The following is an 18,510-nucleotide window of genomic DNA, read 5'->3' on the forward strand; positions in this document are numbered from 1 at the left end:
CAGTCTGACCACTGGTGCTCCCTGAGCTGTTTCCTAGGCCTCATCAGTTTCTGTTGTGTATCTGGGGCCCTTGCCCTAGCGCGCCAGGAGTGGCTAGTCTCCTACGGATCAAGTGGTCTGCTGGTTCCAGGTGAGGTCACTTCTGGTGCTTCGAGGTTCATACCCCAGTAACAAAGGAGATAGAAACGCACCATCCCCAAATCCCGAAAGCGAGCACCCAAGAAATATAGCAGGATTCCTGCACAGAGAGATGGGGCACTGAGGCTTTCTTTGTCCAGGAAACAACTTTACTAATCGTGTTTGCACAGGCTCAGTGGGTTCGTACCTGAAAAACTGAGCCCTGCGTGAGGCAGAGTATATCCTTTTACGCCATTTCTACCTCTTTGTTTCCCATATATGGTGACACATATAGTCTGATTGGACAGTCCAAGTTACAGAGTCATGTCCGAGCTAAGCATGTGTGTTTGGGAGTCATTGGGCCATGTGGACTTCTTTTGTTCCGAGAAGGCCTCCACCACATACCTTAGGGAGGGGCTCTATCACATAGCTACCACCTGTCCCATTACATCACTATTACAGTATCATGGACTGTATTCCGTATGCTCTGCTATTGATACCCATGACTGACTCAACTCACAAGTGGAGGCCTATATCTCCCTCTCCCCTTCTTCCATTTTGTACCTCCTGGTTGTCTTGCAACCATCATTTTATCTTCTGTATTTAGAGTTCTGATTCTGCTTGTTTTCTTATTCATTTTTTTAGATTCCTTTTATGAGTGGAATCATATGATATTTGTCCTTCCAGCACGACTTATGTCACATAGTATAATGCCCTCTGGGTCCTTCTATGTTGTTTCAAATGGTGCAATTCATGCTTTTTAAAGCTGTATAATATTCCACCATGTGGCTATACAACTTTTCCTTATGCATTTGTCTACTAATGGGCACTGAGTTTGTTTCCCTATCTTGGCTATTGTAAATAGTGCTGCAGTAAACATAAGAGTGTGTGTATCTTTTCTAGTTAGTGTTTTCCTTTTCTCTGGGTCAGGATCAATAGTGGGACTATTGGGTCATATGGTGTTCTATTTTTAATTTTTTGTGTAAACACCACAGTTCCCCAGGGGCTGTACCAATTTCTGTTCCCAACAACAGTGCACAAGGTTCTGCTTTCCCTACATTGTCACCAACACCTGTTTTTTGTTTTCTTGATTTTACCCATTCTAACAGGCATGAGGTGACATCACGCTGCAGTTTTGATTTACGTTTCCGTGATGATGAGTGATATAGAGCATCTTATCTTTTCATCTGTCTGTTGGCCATCTGTATGGCTTCTTTGGGAAAATGTCTTTCCAGAGCCTCTGTCCCCAATTCTCAGTTGGATTGTTTTTTTGGTGTTGAGTGGTAGGAGTTCTTTTTATATTTTAGATATTAACTCTGATCAGATATATTATTTGCAAATACCTTCAGTAGGTTGTGTTTTGTTTTGTTGATGGTATCCTTTGCTGTGCAAAAGCTCTTTATGAGAGGTGAAAGACCTGTATTCTGAAAACTATAAAACGCTGATGAAATTGAAGATAGCACAAATGGAATGATATTTCATGCTCATGAAATTGGATTGGAATAATTAGCATTGTTGTGATGCCCATATTACCCAAAGCAATCTATAGATTCAATGCAATCCCTATCAAAGTAACAAAAGCGTATTTGGAAATCTAGAATAATCCTAAAATATGTATACAACCACAGAAGACCCCAAAGAGCCAAAGCAATGATGAGGAAGAACGAAGCTGGAGATAGCACAGTCGCAGATTTGAAGATATACTATAAAGCTGTAGCCATCAAAACAGCATGCTACTAGGTCAAAAAGAAACACATAGATCAATGGAAAGAAGGAAGAGACACCCCAGTAATACACCCACATGGAGATGGTCAATTAATGTATGACAAAGGAGATAAGGAAATACAATAGGGAAAAGACAGTCTTTTCAATAAATTCTGCCTGCAAAACTAGACACCTACATATAAAATAACTAAACTGAACTACCTTCTAACATCATACACACACACACACACACACACACAAAAACTCAGAATTGATCAAAGACCTAAATCCATACAAATTCTAGAAGAAAACACAGGCAGTGATTTCTCTGATATAAGTTACAGCAACATTTTTCTAGATACATCTCCTAAGGCAAAGGTATCAAAAGCAAAAATAAACTATTGGAAACCCATCAAAATAAACAGACCCCAAGTATTTTATGTGCATACGACTAAAGCTGAATTTCAAGCCAGAGTCAAGCCATTCTCCAAAGTGACTGAGGACCTTTACACATTTGAAGAATGAAGAATTTAACATATTTATTTCCAACTTACCAGTGTGGTTTCTCAGATTTTTATCAGTTGGTTCACATGCTTGTTGCTGAGAGCTAGGCCAAATATTGCATGAAACTTACCCACTGGGAACATCGTGAACAAGATTTAGAGACACAGAAACTTCTCGAGGTGAGGCGATGATGTCAGAGCAGCATGGAAGTTCTCAGCTTCTTTCATCTCTGAAATGCAGCTAGATCATCACCAAACCATTTTGCACACCTAGGAAATTGACCTGAGGATTAACACAACAATCTGCATAATTTGAGCCACAGAACTTGGCAAGTATGCGGTACAGACAGGTGAAGTGGGGGAGAGAGAAGCTACAGAGGGTAGGGAGGAGCTTTGGGGGAGAGAGGACAGAAAAACTGGGGGAGTGTGTGGTGCACTGCGAAAGAACAGGAAAAACACTCCCCTGTAAGCAAATCGAAAGAGTGAAAACACCGACCAGGGGCTGAACAAGAAATCTGTTCCCTGAAACCATTGATGGGGAGAAAGGAGAGGGTTTCAATATTATTAGGACTCTATAAACAGGAGAGCACAGAGTTGGAAACTCCAGAGCTCAATACCTGGCGGTGCTTTGGTGGGGAGGTTGAATTCCCAGGAGCAGACAACGAGGTCCAAGAGGTCTGTGGGCCACATGGAGAGAAGCACTACCCATGCTTAGAGGCATTTGGTAGAGGCCATACAGTTTTCCCACAGCCAAAGGTCTCAGCGGACCCCGGAGAACAGCCATGTTGCTGGTATTCAAACAAAGATGCCAGAGTGCAGTGAAACGTGCTGGCAGCTATGTGCTGTGATTTTCCATTATCTCTGAACCTTTGCTGCTGCAAGGATCACATGAACATTTTCTGGGGCAAGCCAGCACCCGGCCATTGCTCAGCGAGACCGTTCCCCACATGGTCGGAGTGGGTCCAAGCTGCAGAATTCTCAGAAGTGAGGGGTTTGGAAACACAGCCCCACCTGAGATGAAATTCAAGAGGAAGGTGCCGCCTGGAAGGCTTATAGCCTGGACGTGGACAGGGAGGGGATGAGAGCCCGAGACAAAGGAGGGGTGCTTGAATGTGGGTAGGTGAAAACAAAGAGTTCCTGTTCCAGAAACTAGGAAGCTGGATGATGCCAATTTCACCTCTGCCATGCATATGCACATACACACTCGTGTGCCATAACAATTCACCCAAGGAAGCTAAGCAGAACCACCTCGTTGAAAATGGAGCCATTATATCAAGCCCTGCCCAACTGTTCCCTCTAAGCACATGCCCTAGAGGATGACCACAAATCTCTCTGCCTGCTTAGAGTACAGGCTATAGAGTGCTTCATAGTTTGAGTTCTAGGGGAAACAGGATGTAACTTGATTCAGCTTTCATTCTGTGTGCTGGTTCGTCTATTTGATTTTTTTTATTTTTCTGCTTTTTTCCTTTTGTTTACATACACAAACTTTATTTTTATCTTGCTTTTTAAAAAAATTCTTTTCACCATGTTTTTTTATTTTTTGTCTTAAATATTTTCATTCTATTTCATGTTCTTCCTTTCATTTTATTCTATTTTACTGTATATATTTGTTTTTAATTTTTAAACTTTTTCTTACCTTTTTTTTCTTTTTAAAAAACTTTTTTAATGTTTTATTTATTTCTGAGAGAGACAAAGAGAGATGGTGTGAGCAGGGAAGGGCCAGAGAGAGGGAGATACAGAATCTGAAACAGGCTCAGACTCTGAGCGTGCTGTCAGCACAGAACCTGACGTGGGACTTGAAGCCACGAACTGTGAGATCATGATCTGAGCCAAAGTCGGACGCTTAACTGACTGAGCTACCCAGGAGTCCCAGCTTTTTTCTTATTTTTTCCTTTTTTCCCTTTTTTCCTCTATTCTATCAAGCTTCTTTCGATCACCAAACCAAAACACACCTAGGATCTAGCAACCTTTACTTGATTTTTTGTGTTTTTAATTTTTTACTTCAATTTTTATTCTATTATTTTTTTGCTTCCTCCAAAATAACAAAGTGAAGGAATTCAACCCAAAAGAAAGCACAGGAAGAAATTACAGCCAGGTGCTTCATCAGCGCAGATATGGCAAGATGTCTGAATTAGAATTTGGAACTGCAATAATAAGAATACTAGCATGCGTTGAGAAAGAATAGAATCCCTTTCCCTTCTTGCAGATATAAAGGAAGTAAAATGTAGTCAGGACGAAATTAAAACTACTATAACCGAGCTGCAATATTGAATGGATGTCATTATGGAAAAAACAGACAAAGTAGAGCAGTAAATCAGCAATACTGAAGTCACATTTTTGGAGAATCATTAAGCAGGGGAAAAAATAGGAAAACAAAGGAAAAAGGACACAATACAAGAAATAGAGAACTGAGTGACTTACAAAAAAGGAATAACATCTAAATCAAGGACTCCCGAAGATGAGGAGAGAGGAAAAGGGACAGAAGGTTTATGTGAGGCATTATAGTGGAAAACTTTCCTAATCTGCAGAAGGACATAGACATCAAAATCCAAGAAGCACAGAGAACTCCCATTAGATTCAACAAAGACTGACCATGAACAAGGCATATCTCAGTCAAATTCAGAAAATACACAGAAAAGGAAAGATTAAGAAAGCAGCAAGGGGGACAAAGTCCTTACCCTACAAGGGAAGACAGATCAGATTGGCTGCAGACCTATGCAGAGAAACTTGGCAGGCCAGAAAAGAGTGGTAGAATACGTTCAATGTGCTGAATCAGAAAACTATCATTCAAAATAAAGGAGAAATAAAGTGATTCCCAGACAAACAACAAGTAACAGAGTTCGTGACCACTAAGCAAGCCTTGCAAGAAATTTTAAGGGAGACTCTCTGAGGGGAGAAAAGGTGAAACAAAACAAAAAAGGCCAAAAGCAACAACGACTAGAAAGGACCAAAGACCACCAGAAACTCCAAGTCTACAGGCAACACAGCGGCGCTAAATTCCTATCTTTCAGTAGACACTCAAAATGTCAACGGACTAAATGCTCAAATCAAATGACACAGGGTATCAGAATGGATAAGAAAACAAGATCTATGTATATGCTGTTTACAAAAGACCCATTTTAGACCTAAAGACTCCTTTGGATTGAAAGTAAGGGAATGGAGAACCATCTGTCATGCTAATGGTCACTGAAAGAAAGCCGGAATAGCCATATGGATATCAGACTCACTATATTTTAAAGGAAAGACTATAAGAAGAGATGAAGAAGGGCACTATAGCATAATTATGGGGTCTACCCACCAAGAAGAGGTAAGAAATGTAAACATTTATGCCCCCCAACATGATGGCACCAAAACAACGAAATCAATGAATCACAAACATAAGACATTCTTTGATAATAATACCATGATAGTAGGGGACTTCAACATCCCACTTACAGCAAGGACAGATTATCTAAGTAGAAAATCAAAAAGGAAACAATGGCTTTGCATGACACACTGGACCAGATAGACTTTACAGATATCTTCAGGACATTTCTTCCTGAAGCAGAAGAATACAGAAGAATTCTTGAGTGCACATGGAACATTCTCTAGAACAGAACACATACTGGGTGACAAATGAGCCCTCAAGAAGTACAGAAAAATCAACATCATATTGTGCATAATTTCAGATCACAATGCTATGAATCTCAAAATCAACCACAAGATAACATTTGGGAAGACCACAAAAACTTGGATTAAAGAACATCCTACTAAAGAATGAATGGGCTAACCATGACATTAAAGAGGAAAGTAAAAAGTACATGAAAGCCAATGAAAATGATAACACGACAGCCCCCAAATATCTGGGATGCAGTAAAGGCTGTCATAAGTGGAAAGTATATAGCAATCCAGGTCTTCCTAAAGAATGAAGAAAAGTCTCAAATACACAACCTAACCTTACACCTTAAAGAGCTGGAAAAAAAAAAACAGACAATAAAGCTTCAAACATGCATAAGAAGGGAAATCATAAAGATTAGAGCAGAAACCAATGATATCAAAATCAAGAAAACAGTAGACCAAAATCAATGAAACCCAGAGCTGGTTCTTTGAAAAAAGTAATGAAACTGATAAATCCCTAGCCAGATTGATCAAAAAGAAATAGAAAAAGACCCAAATAAAGAAAATTATGAAAGAAGAGAGATCACAACCAACACTGCAGAAATAAAAAAAACAATCTTAAGAAAATATTATGAGCAATTAAGTGCCATTTAATGGGGCCATCAGAAAGAAATGGAGAAATTCCTAAACACATATAAGCTACCAAAAGTGACACAGGAAGAAATAGAAAATTTGAACAAACCAATCACCAGTAAAGACAGTGGATTACTAATCAAAACTCTCCCCCAAACAAGAGTCCAGTGCCAGATGGATTTCCAGGGGAACTCTATCAAATATTTAAAGAAGAGTTAACACCTATTTGTTCTGTTGAAGCTTTTCCAAAAAATAGAAATGAAAGGCAAATTACCATACCAGCGTATGGCCAACTAATCTTTGGCAAAGCAGGGAAGAATATCCAACGTCAAAAATAGTCTCTTCAGCAAATGCTGTTGGGAAAATTGGACAGCAACATGCAAAAGATGAAACTGGACCACTTTCTTATACCATACACTCAAAAATATACTCAAAATGGATGAAAGGCCTAAACGTAAGGCAGGAAGCCATCAAAATCCTAGAGGAGAAAGGAATCAAACACTTCTTTGCCCTTTGCCAAAGCCACTTATTACTTTACATGTTTCTGGAGGCAAGGGAAACAAAAGCAAAAATGAACTATTGGGACCTCAACAAGATAAAAATCTTCTACACGGCGAAGGAAACAAGCAGCATAACCAACAGGAAACTGATGAATGGGAGAAGATATTTCCAAATGACATATTAGATAAAGGGTTAGTATCCAACATCTATTAAATAACTTATCAAACTTAGCACCCAAATAACAAACAATCCAGTGAAGAAATAGACACTTTTCCAAATAAGACATCCAGATGGCTGACACATGAAAAAAACGCTCAGCATCACTCATCATCAGTGAAATACAAATCAAAACCACAATGATATACCCCCTCACACCTGTCAGAATGGCTAAAATTAACTGAGGCAATAACAGATGTTGACGAGGATGCAGAGAAAATGGAACCCTTTTGTACTGCTCATGGGAATGCAAACTGTTGTAGCCACTCTGGAAAACAGTATGTAGGTTCCTCAAAAAATTAAAACTAGAACTACCCTATGACCTAGCAATTTCACTACTACGTATTTATTTAAAGGGTACAGGTGTCCTGTTTTCAAAGGGCACATGTGCCCCATTGTTTATAGCAGCATTAACAATAGCCAAGGTTGGAAAGAGCCCAAAAGTCCACCTATTGATAAATCAATAAAGAAGATGTGGTGTGTGTGTATATATATTTATACCTGTTAAGAAAAACAACAAGCCTATCATGGAGTTACTTGTGCTAAGACCTCATGTCACCAAACCTAGTTTCATTCCTACAGGAATATAACCTTTAACCATTCAAAAAAGAATTTCCTAGATAGTGCTAGAAATTTTCCTTCCTCGGGAAGGCAATCTGGCCTAAATAAGGTATTACATGCCACTATTTTTTTTTAATTTTTTAATTTTTATTTTTTTCAATTTATTTATTTTGAGAGAGACAGAAAGAGAGTACATGCAAAGGAGGGGCAGTGAGGGAGGGAGAGAGAGACTCCCATGACAACGAAGTTATGACGGGAGCCAGTGTCAAGAGTCAGACATTTAGGCGAGCCATGCAGTCACCTCAAGAATGTGCAGTTTTAAAGATTAGCAGGCTTGGCTGGGATACAGCCCTGAGGGCACTGCCTTACTCCTGGAGAGAGAAGGCAGGCAAACTACTTGCAGGCAGATGGCATGGAAACAGTGATCTGTGCAACACCTGGTGGACACAGTGGGGAGATTATACACTCTTCTTGGAGCGCACCCCTGAGAGAAAGGGTTCACAAAGATGCCTCTCTAGGAACAAAGGAACTGGGTGGTGCCATTTCCCTCCTCTGCCCCCCAGCATAAACACAGAGCCACCCGCTGGAAACAATGCAATTCCCACACTGGCTGCCTGGCATCCCCCTGCACTCTAGTGAGACTGCGCTTCTGGGTTGAGCCTGGCTCAGTCCCATTGGGGCTGGCTCCTTCCCCAGAAGACCAGCAGAAGCCCGTGACCACACCACGTCTTTTGACCAGACAGTTCTAAAGGGCTTCAATTCTAGTGGCAGTCGTTTCAAGTCTCATGTAACAAGCAGATCAGAGCACACCCAGTTAAAACTCACCACATTCTTGCTAGGACCTCACAATGTCCCTATCAAGCAAGGATAGGCTCTGCAGACAACTGGCCTGAAGGATAGTGCCGCCAGAACACAAAACAATGCATGCAACACATCCCAGAGACACTTCCTGAAGTGTCAGGCCCTGGACACTAGATGACCTCCTCTTCATAAAGCCATTAACTTCACAGGCAGGTAACATAATTACCTTTTGTGACACACAGAAGGCAGATACTCAGACAAAATGCCAAGACAGAGGAATATATCCAAAATGAAAGAACAAGATAAGGTCATGGCCAGAGAGATGGAAGGAACACTTCCAAACGCATCCCACGCGGCCACCATTGCCTTGGGTCCAAACTGGACAATGACCCCACTAAAATGGAGAACCACAGACCAATGTCCCTGATGAAACTGGATGCAAAACTTCTCAACAAAAATTAGCAAACCAGATCCTACAATACATAAAAAGAATTAGTCACCACAATGAGGTGGGATTCATTGCTGGGATGCAAGCCTGATTCAATTATCTGCAAATCAATTGATATGTTACATCACACTAATAAAAGTGTAAGAACTACATGATTCTCTCAATAGATGCAGAAAAAGCATTTGACAAAATACAGCATCTTCTCTTGGTAAAAAAAAAAAAAAAGAAAGAAAAACTCAAGAAAGGAGGGATAGAGGATCATGCCTCAACATCATAACGTCCATATACAAAAGTCCCTCAGCTAATACCATCTTCTATGGGGGAAAACTGAGAGCTGTCCCCACAAAGTCAGGAACACAACCAAGATGTCCACTCTCACCACTATTTTTTTCTATTTTTAATTTTTTTCTTTCAGTTTATTGTCAAGTTGATTTCCATATAACACCCAGTGTTCATCCCAACAAGTGCCCTCCTCTATGCCCACCACCCCCTTGGCTCCTCCCCCACACCCATTAGCCCTCAGTTTGTTCTCAGTATTCAAGAGTCTCTAATGGTTTGCCCCCCTAATTTTGAATCAGTAATACAAAAATTATCTCCCCTAACACACGAGTTCAGCACCAGATGTCTTCACTGATGTAATCTACCAAACATTTAAGGAAGAGGTATATTCTTCTCAAATGATTCCAAAAAATAAAAAAGAAGGAAAACTTCCAAATTTATTCTATGAGGCCAGCATTACCCCGGCACCAAAACCAGATAAAGACTTCACAAAAAACGAAAACTGCAGGGGCGCCTGGGTGGCTCAGCCAGTTGAGGGTCCAACTCTTAATTTTGGATTAGGTCATTATGTTGTAGTTCATGGGTTTGAGCCCCACACTGGACTCGGCGCTGACAGTGCAGAGCATTTTCGGGATTCTCTCCCTGTCTCTCTGCCTCTCCCTCACTTTTATGTACACACACACACACACACACTCTCCCTCTAAGTAAATAAATAAACATTTAAAAATATGTTTTTAAATTTTTAAAATAAAACTGCAGGTCAATACCCTGGTGAGCATGTATGCACAAATTTTCATGAAAATACCTTCAAATTAAATTCAATACATTAATAGAATCATTTTCCATAATCTAGTATAATTTGCCATACTCCTGGGCTGCAAGGGTGGTTCCACATTCACAGATCAATCAACATGATGCACCACAGAAATAGAAGAAAGGAGAAGAACAGGAAGCTTTCAACAGATGCAGAAAAAGCATTTGACAAAATGTCACATCCATTCATGAGAAAAACCCTCAGCAAAGTAGATGGAGCTCACCACACCTGCACATAATAAAGGTCATCTAAGAAAAATCCACAGCTAATCTCATCCTCAACAGGGAAAATTTGAAAGCTTTTCCTCTAAGGTCAGGGAAAAAAACAGGGATGACCCCTCTCACCCCTGTTATTTCACATAGTACTGGAAGTCCTGGCCACAGCAATCCGACAACAAAAAGAAATAAAATGCATCCACATCGGCAAGGAAGAAGTAGGACTTTCACTGTTTCTAATTGGCATGATGCTTTATACAAAAAACATGCACAACTCACTTAAAAACGGTTGAATGGATATACGAATTTGGCAAGTGACCATATACAAAAATCAATGTACAGAGATCTGCTGCATTTCTATAGACCAATCATGAATTAACAGAAGAAAGAGAAATTAAGGAATCAATCCCATTGAGAAGTGCATCCAATACCATAAGATACAAGGATTAAACCTAATCATACAGGTGAAAGACCTGTACTCCAAAGGCTATGAAACACTGAGGAAAGAAATGGAGGACAAAAGAAATGGAAATACATTCCATGGTCGTGGATGGGAAGAACAAATACTGTTAAAATGTGGATACTATGCAAAACAATCTACACATTTAATGAAATCCCTATCAAACTAACAAATTATTTGTCACAGAACTTGAATAATTCTAAATTTTGTATGGAACCACAAAAGACCCAAAACAGCCAAAAAAAACAAAACAAAAAAAAAAAACCTTGAAAAAGAAAACCAAAGCTGAAAACATCACAATTCCAGACTTTTGGTTATACTGCAAAACTACAGTGATCAGAACAGTATGGTACTGGCAAAAAAAAAAAAAAAAAGACACATAGATCAATAGAATGGAAACCCAGAAAGGAACTCACACCTATATAGTCAATAATCCTCAACAAAGCAGGAAAGAATATCCAATGGAAAAAAATAGCCTTGGGGCACATGGGTGGCTCAGTACTGAAGTGTCTGATCTCGGATCCAGTTCAGGTCATGATCTCAGGGCTCATGAGTGCAAGCCCCATGTTGGGCTCTGTGCTGATACTGCAAAGCCTATTTGGGTTTCTCACTCTATTTCTCTCTGCCCCTCTTTGGCATGTTCTCTCTCTTGCTCTCTCTCTCAAAAATAAATAAATTTAAAAAGTCTCCTCAACATATGGTTTTGGGAAAACATGACAACAACATGCAAACAACAACAGACCACTTACTTACAACATACACAAAAATAAATTCCAAATGGGTAAAGGCCTTTGTGTGAAACTTGAAACCATAAAACCCCCAGGGGAGAACACAGGCAGTAACTTATTTGACAGAGTGTACAAACTTCTTTGTAGATATGTCTCCTGACATAAGGGAAACACAAGCAAAAATAATGGGACTTCATAAAAAGCTTCTGTCACCAAGAAAACAATCAAGGAAACTAAAACACTACCTACAGAATATTTCCAATGACATCTGATAAAGGGTAAGTGTCCAAATTATAGAAAGTGATACTACACCCAAAATATGAGAAGTCCAATTAAAAATGGACAGAGGGCATGAATATACATTTTCCCAAAGAAGACAGCCAGCCAGCCAAGAGACACATGTAAAGATGCTCAACAACACTGATCATCAGGGAAATACAATTCACAAGTACAATGAGATAACACCTCACATCTGTCAGAGTGAGTAAAATCAAGCGATGGTGAAACACCAGGTGTTGCCAAGGACGTGGGGAAGAGGAACCTCTTGCACTGCTGGTGGGAATGCAAACTGGAGCAGCCGCTCTGGTATTCACAGAAATAATACAAAAATAATATTTCAAAGGGATACATGCACCCTGATGTTTAAGCAGCATTTTCTACAGCAGCCACATTATGGAAACTCCCCAAGCATCCAGCAACTGGTGAATGAATGAAGATTCAGTGTATGGAATGTATACGGAGGTAGTATATGGAATGGAATGTTATTCGGCCGTAAAAAATGAAGTCTTGTCATTTGCAACAAAGTGGACGGAGCGAGAGAATGTTCTGCTGGGTGAAGTAAGTCTGTCAGAGAAAGACAAATACCATATGACTTCACTAACACATGGAAATGAAACAAAACAAAGGGGAAACATAGGAGACAGTGACAAACAGACTTAACGAGGAGGCAAACCGAGCGTTTCCACAGTGGGCGGGGGAGGGGTGAAACAGGTGATGGGGATTAGGGAGCGCGCTTGTGATGAGCACGGGGTGATGCGCGGGTGCTGCTCTATATCGTACACCTGAAACTAATATTACACTGTAGCTTTACTAACTGGGATTTACATTAAAAAATAAAATAAGATTTATTACACCGACCCACCAGGTTTTCTCTAGTTTTCAATTACTTCAGTATGTTGGGAAAAGAACCATTAAATTTGTAAAAAGCATGTATGATGTGGGGGACAGTTTGTGACCTTACCTCGGTCTCTGGTTCCAGCAGGAGTCGGAAAGGGGTTCCCACTACGTCCTGTCCAAATACTGTCAGGGAAGGTGAGGAATGAAACAGGCAACAGCGCAGAACATGCAAGGGACCGTGCGGCCCACCGACCAGCGCGCCCCGGGAAGCCACCCAGCGCCCCCTCCTCAGCGCTCCGCCCAACAAGGCAGCTCCTCCCTGGTGACTCAGGAGACTCCAAGAGGCTGCAAACCTCCCGAGGTCTCTCCAGGGGCTTGGTGGCGGGGTGGGGGGCAGAGGCAGCTGCAGAGGCCCTGAGTCCTCCTCTGGAGGCAAGAGAAGCCCTTCCTGTTCTCAGGTGCCCTGGGCCAGAAAAGCCAGTGGGGCGCCCTCTGCCGGTCATCACTGTGCACGCAGAGGAACTCGCCCCTCCCGGTGTGTGGTGCTCGTACGCCCTCTGCTGGCCACCTTGGGAATTCCTGTAATGGTGAAGGCCATGGCTGTTCAGGTGAGGCACTGAAGGTGCTCTGGGCAACTAAGCCTGCTCTCTAGATTGGGAAGGATCTTCGTGACAGGGCCCGGGATACAAAGAAATCTTTTCCTTCTCCTTTCTTGTGAGCGAAGAATGAAACCGAATTTCTTAAAGTAATGACATCATTTCTAATGCTTTAAGCAATGTTCACAGAAAACTGGAGCACCAATTTACACAGGCTGAACAACGATAAAAAATTGACAGCTTTGAGAGAGACATAAGGGCTTCCAGCTATGGTATGAATAAGTCATATAGATATAAGGTACAGCCAATGGAAGAGAGTCAATCCTGTAATAATAGTGTTGCATGCTTTCACATGATAGCTACACTTGTGGTTAAGCACAACATAATTTATAGACATATGGAATGACTAGGATGTATGCCTAAGACTAATACAACAAATTTGTGAGCAATCTTTCAATTAAAAATTCACATCCTTTACACTCTTTTTAATGTCTCTTTCTTTGTCATTAAAAAAGCATTCCTGGGGTGTCAGGGTGACTTAGTTGGTTCAGCATGCGACTTTGACTCAGGTCATGATAGTGCTGTCCATAAGTTTGAGCCCCGCATCGGACTCTGCGCTGACAGCTCAGAGCCTGGAGCCAGCCTCAGATTCTGTGTCTCCCTCTCTTCCCACCCTCCCCCGCTCAAGCTCTCTCAAAACAGAAAAAATAAACATTAAAAAATTTGTAAAATTCATTCCTAATTTAGAATATGTGAAATTCCGTTTATACCATATTCTCTAATACGACCATCTTGATGTTGAGAATTTATCTGAAAAGTCACCAAGAATGTCATTGATGACACGTATGTGACAAGGTCAGAATGCGACATACAGGGAGCTACACATCTGTTATGAATTTACTGTACGTATATTTGGCTAGTATTTTCAATGAAATGTACTTTAGGGATGCAGACGGATGAATTACTGTCCTTCAGGCAGATAGGTCAATTTCCTGTAAGACCATTATGCCTTCAATTACTAATTGCCATCTCTTCAGAATTAAAACAAAGTTAGGAGAATAAAGTCTCTTCTAATTCAATGTAAAAGAAGATTATGGTGTTTTAAAGGGTTCACCTACCATCTGGCATCCTCAGATTGGCCGTGGACATGAGGATAGCAACCTACTATCTTGATGCATATTTCTAGTTCCAGAGGGACAATATGGACCTTATTGTCAAATACATTTAACCAATATCAGCAGTCTACCTCTGCCAGGTCCAGGCTGCAGGACCTGGGGGCAGCACAATGCCTGATGCTNTTGGTTCCATACAAATTTTAGGGTAGTTTGCTCTAGTTTTGAGAAGTATGCTGGTGCAATTTTGATTGGAATTGCATTGAATGTGTAGATTGCTTTGGGTAGTAATGACATTTTAACAATATGTATTCCTCTGACCCATGAGCATGGAATGTTTTTCCATTTCTTTGTGTCTTCTTCCATTTCCCTCATAAGTTTTCTGTAATTTTCATCATACAGATCTCTTGTATCCTTGGTTAGGTTTATTCCTAGGTAGTTTATGGTTTTTTATGCATTTGTGAATGGGATCAGTTTCTTGATTACTCTTTCTGTTGCTTCATCGTTGGTGTATAAAAATACAACCGATTTCTCGGGGCGCCTGGGTGGCTTAGTTGGTTAAGCGTCCGACTTTCGCTTAGGTCATGATCTCGCGGTTCGTGGGTTCGGGCCCCGCATCGGGCTCTGTGCTGACTTCCAGCTCGGAGCCTGGAGTCTGTTTCAGTCTATGACTCCCTCTCTCTCTGGCCCTCCCCTGCTCACGCTGTCTCTCTCTCCAGGAAATAAATAAAACAGTAAAAAAAAAATACAACCGATTTCTCTATGTTGATTTTGTACCCTGAAACTTGGCTGATTTCTTGGATCAGTTCTAGTAGGCTTCTGGTGAAGTCTGTCGGGTTTTCTATGTAGCGTACATGTCGTCTGCGAAAAGTGAAAGTTTGACTTCCTCTTTGCCAATTCTGATACCTTTGATTTCCTTTTGTTGTCTGATGGCTGATGCGAGGACTTCCAGCACTATGTTAAACAACAGTGGTGAGAGTGGACATCCCTGTCGTGTTCCTGATTTCTGGAGGAAAGCTCTCAGTTTTTCCCCATTGAGGATGATGTTAGCTGAGGGCTTCTCATAGATGGCTTTGATGATGTTTAAGTAAGTTCCTTCTATCCCGACTTTCTCTAGAGTCTTAATTAAGAAGGGATGTTGTATCTTGTCAAATGCTTTTTCTGCATCTATCTACAGGATCATATGGTTTTTATATTTACTTTTGTTGAAGTGATGTATCATATGGATTGATTTGTGAATATTGAACCAGCCCTGTAACCCAGGAATGAATCCCACTTGATCTTGGTGGATAAATCTCTTTATGTCCTGTTGGATTCGATTTGCAAGTATCTTGTGAAGGATATTTGCATTCGTATTCATCAGGGATATTGGCTTGTAGTTCTCTTTTTTTTTGCTGGATCTCTGTCTGGCTTGGGAATCAGAGTGATGATGGCTTCATAAAATGAATCCAGGAGTTTTCCTTCGATTTCTATCTTTTGGAATAGCTTGAGAAGGATTGGGATTAATTCTGTTTTAAATGTCTGGTAGAATTCCCCAGGGAAGCCATCAGGTCCAGGGCTCTTATTNGAAAATATAAAAAGGTCAATAAGAAGAAAATAAAAGGATAAAAAGAAGAAAACCGATGGACAAAGAACGGTTTAAAGCATATAACTGGATTTCCCAGCTACAATTAAATAGCCGGGTGTATGCAGTGCTGGTTGAATAACATAGAGAAAGAGAGAGAAGACAGGGCGGGATGAGGCAAAATTGGAAATAGATTGAACAGGCAGAAGGGATAAGAAGCTTTTTTCAAAGAGCTAAGGGGTGGAATATGGTTGGATAGGTGAGAGAAGGACGCCAGTGTTATCCAGAGAAACTATATAGTCTAATTACTCCTGAGAGAAAGAGATGAAAAGCTCGGTAGGTGTAGAATGTACATCTACAGAATGGACTAGATGTGACTGTTTAAGCAAGCCGGTGACCAGAGTTAATCATGTCAGTGTTGCAGGAAAAAGAGAAAAAGAAAAAGAAAATGAACAAAGAAAAAAAAAAGAGGAGGGCAGCTCTCTAGCAGGGATGGGCGTGGTGTGATCCCATGCACCAGGCGGGAGTTCTGCCTTAGCAGTTGTGGGGAGGAGAGTGGCGGTGCTCCAGTCCCTTCTTGAACCAAGTGCTGCACCTCGCTTTTTTGGGTGTGTAAACTCCCCGTGCTGGGGGCACAGCCAAAGTGGGTCGCTCTCTTTATCCCAGGCCAGGCCTAGTTTCCACATCTCTGTCCACGTGCCCCACTGAAATTGCTGTAGACACAACCTCGCAGGCGATCCCCTCAGGGCAATTCCAAGCCTCTTGCCTAGACCTGGGGATGGAGCCAGAAGCCGCTGCTCCCGTTCATCCAGGTCGGGTTGGCGAGCATGGGCGGGGGTTTGCCTGCAAGACTCGCCTGGCCCACTGGAGAGAGGGAAACCAGGTCCCTCTGTGTATCGTCACCCGAAACATGAACTCGCAGGCAAATCTCCCAGTTTTAAGCCCTTCGCCTTCCCTCTAGAGTTCCAGCCAGCTAGGAGTGCGGAGGTACGTGCGGTTCCTCCAGGGATCCAGCTGAGCCAGGAGTACAAAGGACTGGTGCGTGTGCGCACAGCCCCTCTGGGACGAGTTGGCGCGCGGGGACCTGGCGTGCAGGGGTTTGGCGCGCACGGTCCTTCTGTGCCCCGAGCGGAGGTTTTTCTGTTTCCCAGCGACAGGGACCATATCTTGAGTAGTTTTGGACTCTCTCTTTTTCCCCTCTCACTCCCGCAGAGGGGGATCACCCCCGTCCCTCCAGTCTCTGATCCCGGCCCGATTTTATCTTCCCCAGTTCGCACTCACATTAGAAGGCTTTCTCAGTGGATTCCGTGTCCTTTCTCTCCCAATCTCTTGGGTTCTGTAAGGTTTCCTATGGCTTCAGATCTTTTCCATGTGAGATATGGGGGCGAGTGCAATGCACAGAGCTCCCTACTCTCCACCATCTTGCCCCTCCTCAACTCCAGCTATTCTTATTATCATGATTCTAAATTCTGAATCAGACGTCTTCCTTCTATCTGTGTTGATGAAGTTCCTGGCTCTCATTTCTTCCTGCTCTTTCTTTTCGAGTGAATTCCTTTGGTTCGTCATTTTGAAGGAAGAAAAGGAATTAATAAGGTAAAATTTTAAGATAAAAAAATTAAAAGCCACAACAATGCACACACAAATAAGATAAATGATGCTAAATCCTAGGTGTGCTTTGGTCTGGGTGTTGAAAGGAGCTTGATAGATTAGAGTAGAAAGGGGAAAAGAAAAAGAAAATTTTAAAAAGGAAAAAGTTTGAAAATATGAAAAAATGAATGCAATGAAATAGAATAAAATGAAATGATGGAAGTGAAGCAGAATTTGAAATTTTTATAAGAAAGTAAAAATAAAGTCGAAAAATAAAGAAAAATATTTTTAATAAAAATTGAAACTAAAAACAAATTTTTCTTTCTGTTTTCAAGAAAAAGAAAAGAAATGCAAAAGGAAAAAAAGAAAATTGAATAGATGGATCAGTGGACAGACTCAAATATGATTGAAATTATATCATTTCCCCCTCGAAGTGAAACTATGAAGCACTTTACACCCCATAAAGTAAGCAGGCATAGAGACTTGTGGTGTTCCTGAAGAGCGAGGTTGGCCCAGCTATTTCACTAAGCCCTATTCTCTACCAGATGGTGATGCTTAGCTTACTGGGGTGGATTGTTGCAATGCTTGCAGGTGTATAGGCATGCACAGAAGGAGTGAAAATGGTGTCATCCAGCTTCTCAGTCTCTAGAAACTCTGTTCTCCCTGGTGAGAAATCACTCACATGCCCTTTGTCTCTGGCTTACATCCACTCTGCTTTTACACTGTCTGTGACCAAGCTGTCCCCAGCTTGGCAGGCAGCGCCTCCCTTCTGAGTTTTATCTTAGATGTGGCTCTGTTTCCTGACCTCTCACTTCTGAGGAACATTGGATTTGACCCATTCTGATCCTCTGCAGGAGGGTCTCACTGAACAATGACCGGTTGCTGGCCACACCCAGGAACGTTTGAGGGACTGTGCTGCTGCCAATGCCCAGAGATTGCAGCTGGGTACCAGCCCGCC

The sequence above is a fragment of the Crocuta crocuta genome, unplaced genomic scaffold (assembly GCF_008692635.1).
Source record: "Crocuta crocuta isolate KB4526 unplaced genomic scaffold, BGI_CrCroc_1.0 scaffold80, whole genome shotgun sequence".
Classification (NCBI taxonomy): Eukaryota; Metazoa; Chordata; class Mammalia; order Carnivora; family Hyaenidae; genus Crocuta; species Crocuta crocuta.